Source organism: Taudactylus pleione, unplaced genomic scaffold (genome assembly GCF_031769625.1).
Source record: "Taudactylus pleione unplaced genomic scaffold, aTauple2 ptg000100l, whole genome shotgun sequence".
Classification (NCBI taxonomy): Eukaryota; Metazoa; Chordata; class Amphibia; order Anura; family Myobatrachidae; genus Taudactylus; species Taudactylus pleione.
Window position 1 is genome coordinate 15371869 of NW_028284502.1, and position 10189 is coordinate 15382057.

Below are 10189 nucleotides of genomic sequence, written 5' to 3' on the forward strand. Positions count from 1 at the left end.
ATCTTTAGTGTGTTGACCTTCAGACCCTTTCGACCTATTGCCTGTCTAACTTCCATTGTCTACCCAAACATTGTCTACCTATTTTCTGTAGACCTAATGATCGGATACCTAAACACATCCACGGACAGGGTCTCCTGGCGATGTGTAAAGTGATTGCTCCTGGTAAATTTTGCGGTAAGTAGACCATAGGCTACAACGGCTAATGCCATTTGGTAAATCTCATAAATAGCAGCCCCCATAGAAACCTATCGGGGCTGCTTTTTTGTGATCATAAATGGGAGATAGCAGCAGATATTTCTGATACATTCAGAGGATACTTTCCATTTGTTTTCGGGGGATGTCCCACAAATTTCCTCGGATAAATAGGCCACTTGGTACTCTCTGAATTCTATGCTGTTTCAGAATGTGTTTCTTTTCTAGTGGCATACCAGGGAACTTCCGAGTCCATAGGCCTGTCCCCGCAGCCCCCACCCCAAGTGTAAGTGATGTCATGATGCCATAGAAGAGCAGGCTTGGACCTGGGAGCAATCAAACTACACGATTAGAGACACATATCGCTTGGGCAGCAACTGTGACACCGCTTTACCCTCTTGCCCTGGGTGTGGCACTAGTTGCATAGTCCTCAATATGGCCGTTTTATACCAATATACTGAGAAAAATATTGTGTAAGCTAACACCATCCAATGACTTATGAATGCTACCATTAGTTCAAAATGGCTGTCAATATTCTGGGAGTACTAAATTTGTCAGTACTTTGGGAAGTTTAAAATTGAACTATGACAGAAAAATGTAAGTAAGTAAAAAAATATTTGAATTCTAAATTCACTCCCTGGAAGTATTAGGCTCAATCCTATTAGCTACGAGATACTCACAGACTTTTTTATTCGCAACCCCATAGGGCTGAGTACAAAAATATCTGCGAGGTCCAGGGTGAGATTGGGCCGCGTGGAGGGGGGCCAGCGTTTTTATCGAAGGAACTATCACAGTTTTGTCTTATGTTACATTTTCTCCCTAAATTTGGGGTTACCAAACAAATGTATCCTGTCTTTTCCAGTTCGACCCACTGTTCAGGTTTGTAGCAACGCAAGAACTGGATCCTGGCAATGACGATACCAATGCTCTGTCATTTTTACTTCAGCAACAATATTTTCTAAAAATCTATAAAATGATAAAAGAAAAATAATAATAAAAAAAGAAAATAATTGAGCCAAAGCAGAAAAGAAGGTGGATATGGGAAAAAGTTTCAATTCGTGTACTTGGTGGAAAGACAAGAAACTGAGAAATGGGAACAGCTTCTCGGGGTGCATTTTATGGTTGCTACATTTTTTAAGGAAAGTAATGATCTTATCTAATTTGCTGCAATTCATAGGTCAGTGCAAAGACACAACCCAGCCTCTAACAGCCTGATTGTGTTCACCTTCCTGCTGCATAATAAATCTACTCTAACTATGGCATACAACATTTCAAGAAGTTATTCTCTCTAACATTCATATTTCATAGCCGCATGTTCTGATCTTCTCACCGATGCCACCGGAACGCTGTGGGAACAAAGTAGATCAGTACGGCACCAAACACGGTCCAATTGTCATTTACTAAGCCATAGTTACAGAAACATTCATTTCTTTATATGCTAGTATTGCGACTAAACCAAGTAATATCCTTTTTGCGTTACGGGACCATTGCTTTTAAATGTATGTATGCGGGGAGAAACAGCACTGAACTGCGTTGTGCGTCTGAGGGTCGGTGGGGCACTCAGCGAGCAGCACTAAGCTGGAAGGGCATCTATGTGTGTGTGTGGCCATGCCAGTATGATTTTGGGAAGGATCACTAAAAAGCTGACTGTTCTGTTTAACATTGTGTGTATGAGTTGCAGGGAATTTTACTACTTTTCAAATATAAGTCTGTGTGTGATATTATACACGTAAGTCCATGCATGATGGGCCACATGCACACACATACATACATATATATGTATATATATACATATATATATATATACACACACAAGCATTTTTCTGATGTTTTTAAACTGCAATTGCAAAATGTGTTTATACAGTGAATGTAGTTCTCATACAGGGTGGAGGCTCCCAGCAGTGCAGTCGGAGCCTCACTCTTTATTCTGCTTGTTTTGGTTGTGGGGATGGACTCAGTTGTGTAGCTCCATAGCTAGGCTATATTACAATTGCCACAGCTCATATATTCTTATGTGAAAATGCTTATAGCACCACGGTATATTGTGTCGTGTTATGGTATAGGGATTTTTTCCAGGATGGGCTTTGTATAGGATTCCAAATGCTAATAAGTTAGTGTTTATGTGTTAAACACTGTCTGTATGCATTTGAGGGAAGGCTGACTATATATTTTTTTTACAAAATAGTGCTGTGAGATTTTATCATGTTGGGAAGTCATTTTTATGTGTGCTGAAAACTGTCGGTATGTGTTGGGGAAGATTATTAAAAAGCTGTTCGTGTTACTCTTTAGCAACTTTGCTACTTTTATCAATTTTGCACTGTGGATTGTGTAGCAGGTATTTTTGACAAAATGGCGCTTGTGTAAGCTTTCTTTTCTAAAATGGAGTCTTGCTGCCATTCACAAGATGGCGTCGTGCAGGTTTTCCTGATTGCCAAACAGATTCTGTCTTACCCAATTATTCGGTTTCGACAGTCCACCCTTTGATAGCCAATCAAGCGCTATCACAACCTATTCTGAGTCTGTTTAGCCATGCATGAGAATATACCGTTCAATGTTATTATGGTATGACACAGTGTGGTCATTTGAACCATTCAGATAATGCGTCTCCGGGAAGGACATAAAACTGCCCTCATACGCACACCGTGGATCCTTAAGGGATCATGGGAAAGATGTGGGGATGCACCTATCCTATAAGGGGAGCCTTGAAAGGGGTTGGGACTGCATTACCTAAATTGACTTAAAACAACATAAACGTTATATCCATGCACGACCACTCAAACTCAGGCTACATTGTTATACACTACATCATAACTCAGGATTGTAATACAGTTCTTCCTTATTATTGTTATTCATATTTTCACAACAATTTACTGTACTGAAATTGGACCGGCACTCCCCCGGTTTGGTATAGCACTCCTCCTCTCGATTTCACTCCATTACACCAGCATCAGCTCCCGCCTCCTATATCTATCCTCCGTCACAAGAACCAGGAATCTCCAGATAAACCAATCATGATGGAAATTCTGAAAGAAGAGTACACACATGAACACAGCAGAACAGTTCTTTTGCTGTGACACTGTTCTACAATTTTCTTTTAGCTCAGGTTTCTCACTGTCACCTTTTAATTTTCCCGGAACAGGTTCGCAATTGCCAGAACCTCATCATCTGCTTCAACTCTGCCCTGCTTCTCCACCGGTTGATTAACCTTTCTGCAGTGAGTGGCATGGACCCAGCTATCTCTCTCGGCCACCTTCAAGGATGTGGCACTCGTCAACAGCACCTGGTACGGCCCCTCCCATCGATCTATTAGGCAACCTGAGTGTAAAAAATTTCGGATCATAACATATTCTACAGGTTTGACATCATGACAGTTTATCTCTGGCATATCGGGTGACAACAATTTCAATTTCTGCTGTTGTTGCTGCAACTGTTTGCTCATTGTTATAAGATCCTTAACAGTGACCTCGCTGTTACTCTTCAGGTCTTCCTGTGGGCTTATAATTAAATGAGGTTGTCTACCAAACAGTATTTCAAATGGGGACAGATTAAGTGGTGGCCTAGGAGTGGTCCTTATGCTATGTAGGACCAAAGGTAGTGCTTCTGGCCATGCTAGTCCAGTCTCACCCATGATCTTACTTAATTTGTTTTCAATAGTGCCGTTCACTCTCTCCACCTTGGCACTGGCTTGGGGTCGATATGGGGTGTGGAGTTTGCTATCAATACCCATCAATTTACACATTATCTGGAAGACGTCCCCGGTGAAATGGGTACCCCTATCACTTTCAATCATTCTAGGGATACCATACCTGCATACAAATTCCTGTACAATCTTTTTAGCAGTGAATACAGCAGTATTAGTGGCCGCTGGGTATGCCTCTACCCAATTAGAAAATACATCGGTACAAACTAACACATACTTGAGATTCCTGCAGGGTGGTAATTGGATGAAATCAATTTGTATTACCTGGAAAGGACCGTCAGTCGGGGGAATGTGGGATGGTTCGGTAGGGATCGTTTTCCCTATGTTCTTCCTCAAACAGGTCAGACAGGACATTGCTCTCTTTTCCGCTTGTGAAGAAAAACGCGGTGCGCACCAATATGCCTTCACTAACTTACACATACCTTGTTTTCCCAAGTGAGTCAGTCCGTGCGCTGCCTCTACCAAGCTTGGGTAATACACCTTAGGTGCCACCGGCTTACCTTGTCCGTCCCTCCAGAGTCCAGAGGGCTCTTGCCCACATCCCTTAGACTTCCAGGTTGCTTTCTCTTGGGTAGAACACAAATTTTGCATCTCAATTAATTTCTGCATGTCAACTGTTTGGAAAACCATTACTTGTTCTATGGATACATTTGTTTTTAAACCTGCTGCCCCCTTGGCAGCTTCATCTGCCCTGTTGTTGCCCAATGATACCGGATCTTCCTCACATGTGTGGGCTTTACACTTTATTACTGCTACCATTTTGGGCAACTGAATTGCTTTTAATAATCCTTTTATGTGTCTGGAATGTGCGACTGGTGTGCTTGCTGCTGTCATAAAATTTCTCAGACGCCATAGAGCTCCGAAATCATGAACCACCCCGAATGCATACCTAGAGTCAGTGTAAATGTTGGCAGATTTGCCTGCTGCCAATTCACACGCTCTTCTCAGTGCTACTAACTCCGCCACTTGGGCTGAGTGAGGAGGACCAAGAGGTTCAGCTTCTATGATGTCTGTGTCATCTACAACAGCATAACCTGTACATAACTCGCCTGTGTCCGTTTGTCTATGGCAACTCCCATCCGTGTAAAATGTCACATCTGCATTCTCTAAAGGTATGTCACGTATGTCAGGTCTAGCGGTAAAGGTCTGGTTAAGATAATCCATACAATCATGCGTATCAATATCTTTGCAAAACTCACTTTCTACCAGAGACTCATCCTCCACCCTTTGTGCATTCTTATGCACATACGGTAAGTACGTTGCTGGATTTAACATATTACACCGCTTTATAGTGATGTTTGAGGGTGCTATTAGAGCTAGTTCCCATTTGGTGAATCTAGCTGAGGATACGTGTCTGGTTTGGGCAGAGTTCAACAGGGCAGACACACCATGTGGGGTATAGACAATCATATCATGGCCCAATACCACATCCTCACTTTTGCTGACCAATAGAGCCGTTGCTGCTACTCAAACAGGTTGGGAGTGATCTCGCCACAGTGTCCACTTGTGCACTGTAATATGCTATGGGCCTACTGGCATCCCCATGTTTTTGTGTAAGGACACCTGCAGCACAACCATCGGCTTCTGTACAATACAAATCAAAAGGTTTTTCATAATCGGGTATCCCCAATGCAGGAGCTTTTGGCAGACTATCCTTAAGATTAAGGAAAGCCTGCTCTGATTCCTCAGTGTGTATGACACGGGCTTTGAGGAAGAGACTAATTCCTGTAAAGGTTAGGCCAAAATAGAAAAACCTGGGATCCACATTCTACAGTATCCACACATTCCCAAGAAGGTACGGATTTGCTGTTGGTTACGTGGCAGTGTCATGTTTTGTATGGCCTGGATTCTATCTGTAGTGAGATGTCCAGCCCCTGGGTTAGGCAGTGTCCCAAGTATTTAACTCTGGATTGGCACGGCTGTAGTTTGTCCTTAGCAAACTTGTGTCCTGTTTGCGAGAGATGAAGCAACAAAAGTTTAGTATCATTCAAACATGACATAAACGAGTCAGAACATAGCATAGACTGTAAACAATCATGTAATGCCTGGGAAAAGATACTGGGGCTGTCTATGAAACCCTGGGGTAATCGTGTCCATGTGTATTGTACACCCCTGTATGTGAATGCAAATAGGTACTGACAGTCAGGATGAAGAGGTACAGAGAAGAAAGCAGAACAAAGATCAATGACAGTGAAATGGGTTGCATTTGGTGGAATTTGCATAAGGATGACAGCTGGATTCGGCACTACGGGAAATTGGCTCTCTACCACCTTATTAACTCCTCTAAGGTCTTGTACCAGCCTATAACCCCTCCCACCAGCCTTCTTCACTGGAAAAATGGGACTGTTGGCTACACTTGCTGTACGGACTAAAATTCCCTGCTGCAATAACCGCTCAATTATGGGATACACCCCTAACTCTACCTCCTGTTTTAGTGGGTATTGGGGAATTTTTGGGACTTGCCTTCCGCTTTTTAAATTTACCATTACAGGGCTTACGTTTGCCATTAATCCAGTGTCCTGTCCATCTTTAGTCCAAAGGGAATCTGGAATTAGGGACAACATTTCATCTACCTGTGATGAAGTTTCATTTAAAACTGTAGAGTGATACATTATCCTTTGAGGAGTGTCTAACATATCCCGCACCTCGTATTCCATTCTCTCTGGGATATCTAAAAATACACCATCAGGGGTGCAATATATAACACATCCCATCTTACATAACAAGTCTCTGCCCAGTAGGTTAGTAGGAGCCTCAGCAGCCAGGAGAAAAGAATGCCTGGTATGCAACGGCCCAATAGTAATCTCTGTGGACTTTGTTAAAGGATAATGTTCCACTTTACCTGTTACACCCATTGTTGGTACTGTCTCGTTGGTCACCTGCAAATTAATGGGAGATTTTAGCACTGACCTGGTCGCCCCTGTGCCTACAAGAAAAGGATATTCAGTACCAGCTACATCAACCATCATGACCGGTTCTTCCCTAGTACTTCCCGTTAACCTGACCATCTGTAGACTACAGGTATGACCTGACCCCAAGCGTTGGCTACCATTCTCCAATAACGCATTTACAGCTACAATTGGAGCTGGTGCCTGCTGAACATTTGCTGGCCTCTGTGCATATCCCTTATGGGGATATCTAGGTCTTCCCTGATGTGGGATCCCTACTCCTTTTACTGTACAGTTTCTACTTAAGTGTCCTGTTTGTTTACAGTTAAAACAGGTTTGTGTTTTGGGTGAAGACATGTGGTGTTCTGAGGTTTGCGCAGAGGGTAAAGGAGGTGGATATGGGTAAGGATAGGGAGGGTAAGGGTATTGTGGGGGATAAGAAGTTGGTGGATAGCCTGGGACCTGTGGTTGCATCGGGTTAGTGGGATAGAGTTGTGTTTGTTGTTGAGTGGGGTTAGTGCGAGCACATACTTGTTCAGAAGTGAGTGCGTGTGCAAGTGCAAGTGTGTCTGTTGGCTGTGATGTTACCGTCATTCCCTCCAGAGCTTGTATACTGACAGCCATTAGTTTCTTGCTCTCGGCTTCTCTCTTTTTGGAGATGTTCTTATCATGTTCAATGGCGGTTTCTATGAGGGTATCTATTGTAAGTCCCCGCCAGCCAGGCTGTGAGGTCTGAACCCGAGTTTTTAAACTCTCTTTCAGACCGTCCACAAGTACCGTAACTATCATCCCCCTGTGGTGAGTGCTATCTTTAATATCCTCTATCCCAGTGTACTGGGTGATAGACTGCAGAGCCCGATCGCAGTAATCTTCTGCAGTCTCACTCTCTTTCTGCACTATACCGTTTGCGTCTGCATTTCCATTTGGAACAGTTATTGTCCGAATGGGATGCAGACCGGTAGCGCTGCTACCTTTGACCTGTTTACCTGGCTGGGGGTTTAGTCTGCTGCTGCTGCGTATGGTATGAACAACTTCCTCTACGGGTGCAGAGGGCATTAACACTTCCCTTGCTGTTACCGATGGAGATGGCAGCACCACTCGTGATTGTGGTGATGCAGCATCTATCATCTGCACAGCATGGGAAATGGCAGACATTATAATAGACTCATCATCCGCATCATGAACAATTTCTTTATAATTGCTTAAGAGAGGGTACAAGTTGCTTGTTACATTTTTATGGGTATTTTTTTTATTGACAGCACCTACACCCCCATCCGCATAGGGCGGTGGTGGTGCACGTGAACCATCTGTACTACCTTCTGCGACACTACCTTGCAGTGCGTGTGCGCTATCAAGCGATGCGTCCACGGCGCTATTTAGCATCACCGGCGCATTGCCTGAGACTGTGCCCTGTTTGTGTCGCGGGTACATTCTTCAGCCACATTTCCCCCTCGTGCTGCCACAGTTTTAAACATTCAACATATTTAACCTTTTTCTCTTGGGAGCGCATCAAACTGATGTGATCCCGGACATTGTCTAACACATTTTTATCAAAACTACCAATTCTGAGAAATGGTCTAACACTCTTCCTCGTCATATTAAACCATAAATCACAATACCTTATTGCATAAGTACCGTACTTGGTATGCATGATACGACGGGCCGATCCGATCGGCGCCTCCATTAGCAGCACATCATTGCCTAACATCTCTACTGTTTGCATGGCTCCCATTCTGAGACAACTCCTACGCTTTTCAATAAAGATTTAAACCGGTGAAAGACAATCAAGACACTTTCACTTACCTGTGGACGATTTAAGTCGGCGGCGCCCACACACCTGGATAAGATTTAGTAAGGCAACTTCCACACCTGGATAAGATTTGAAAAAGGCAACTTCCACACCCGGATAAAATTTAGTAAGGCAACTGCCACACCTATGAGAGTTTGTATGTCGGCTACTCTCACGCACCTCTCTACAACAAAGACAACATGTACACCTGCTACTGTGTATAGAATGGTAAAGCTGCTTACCGAGCGGCTAGGCTAACCCTTGCACCTAGCCCTTAAGGATATCCTTAACTTTGTTCAACAAGTATTCACTGTTACACACTTTTTTTCCTGCGCAGAAAAATACACGTTAACCCAGATATTGGAAATAGAAAAAAATATGAAAACCTCAATGGCTTTGTTCAAACACGTGGCAGCACAACCGGAAAGTACATGTACGCATTTTTGTGCGACTAGTCGCATACACAGTGGTGCGACCAGGCCCACGTGTTATTACCTTAACGCTATTATGCGACTCCCTCTAAACTTTTATCAATGAGAGAAAACGACTTTTCTCTCCTTGTCCCTGGATTCTGATCAGCGCTTCCTCTACACAATAACCGGCAGTACGCTCTCAGCAACACTGTGGTAATGAAAGACTAATGCGTCTCTCAAAAGGCGCCTCCACCCTTTTGCTGAGAGAGAACTGACCGAGTGTTACCGTGTATCAGATAACGTGATAAACCTACAAACCCCCAACTGTTGAATCGTAAATAAACCTTTTGTATATTCCTGCCTATAAACCTCTAAGATTCACCTGCCTAGAACCTCTAAGACAAAACCTGCCTATACCTTCTAAAACCACAAGATGTCGCTAATTAGCGCTGTGTTTAATTATACCATTAATAAAACTCTAAGACAGTTGAATAGCGGTCCAACGCGCTAAAGATTATTATTCAGGTAAAAGTACGTTGTGCGTCTGAGGGTCGGTGGGGCACTCAGCGAGCAGCACTAAGCTGGAAGGGCATCTATGTGTGTGTGTGGCCATGCCAGTATGATTTTGGGAAGGATCACTAAAAAGCTGACTGTGTTCTGTTTAACATTGTGTGTATGAGTTGCAGGGAATTTTGCTACTTTTCAAATATAAGTCTGTGTGTGATATTATAAACGTAAGTCCATGCATGATGGGCCACATGCACACACATACATACATACACATATATATATATATATATATATACACACAAGCACACATGCATTTTTCTGATGTTTTTAAACTGCAATTGCAAAATGTGTTTATACAGTGAATTTAGTTCTCATACAGGGTGGAGGCTCCCAGCAGTGCAGTCGGAGCCTCACTCTTTATTCTGCTTGTTTTGGTTGTGGGGATGGAATCAATTGTGTAGCTCCATAGCTAGGCTACATTACAATTGCCACAGCTCATATATTCTTATGTAAAATGCTCATAGCACCACGGTATATTGTGTCGTGTTATTGTATAGGGATTTTCTCCAGGATGGGCTTTGTATAGGATTCCAAATGCTAATAAGTTAGTGTTTATGTGTTAAACACTGTCTGCATGCGTTTGAGGGAAGGCTGACTATCTATTTTTTTTTTACAAAATAGTGCTGTGAGATTTTAT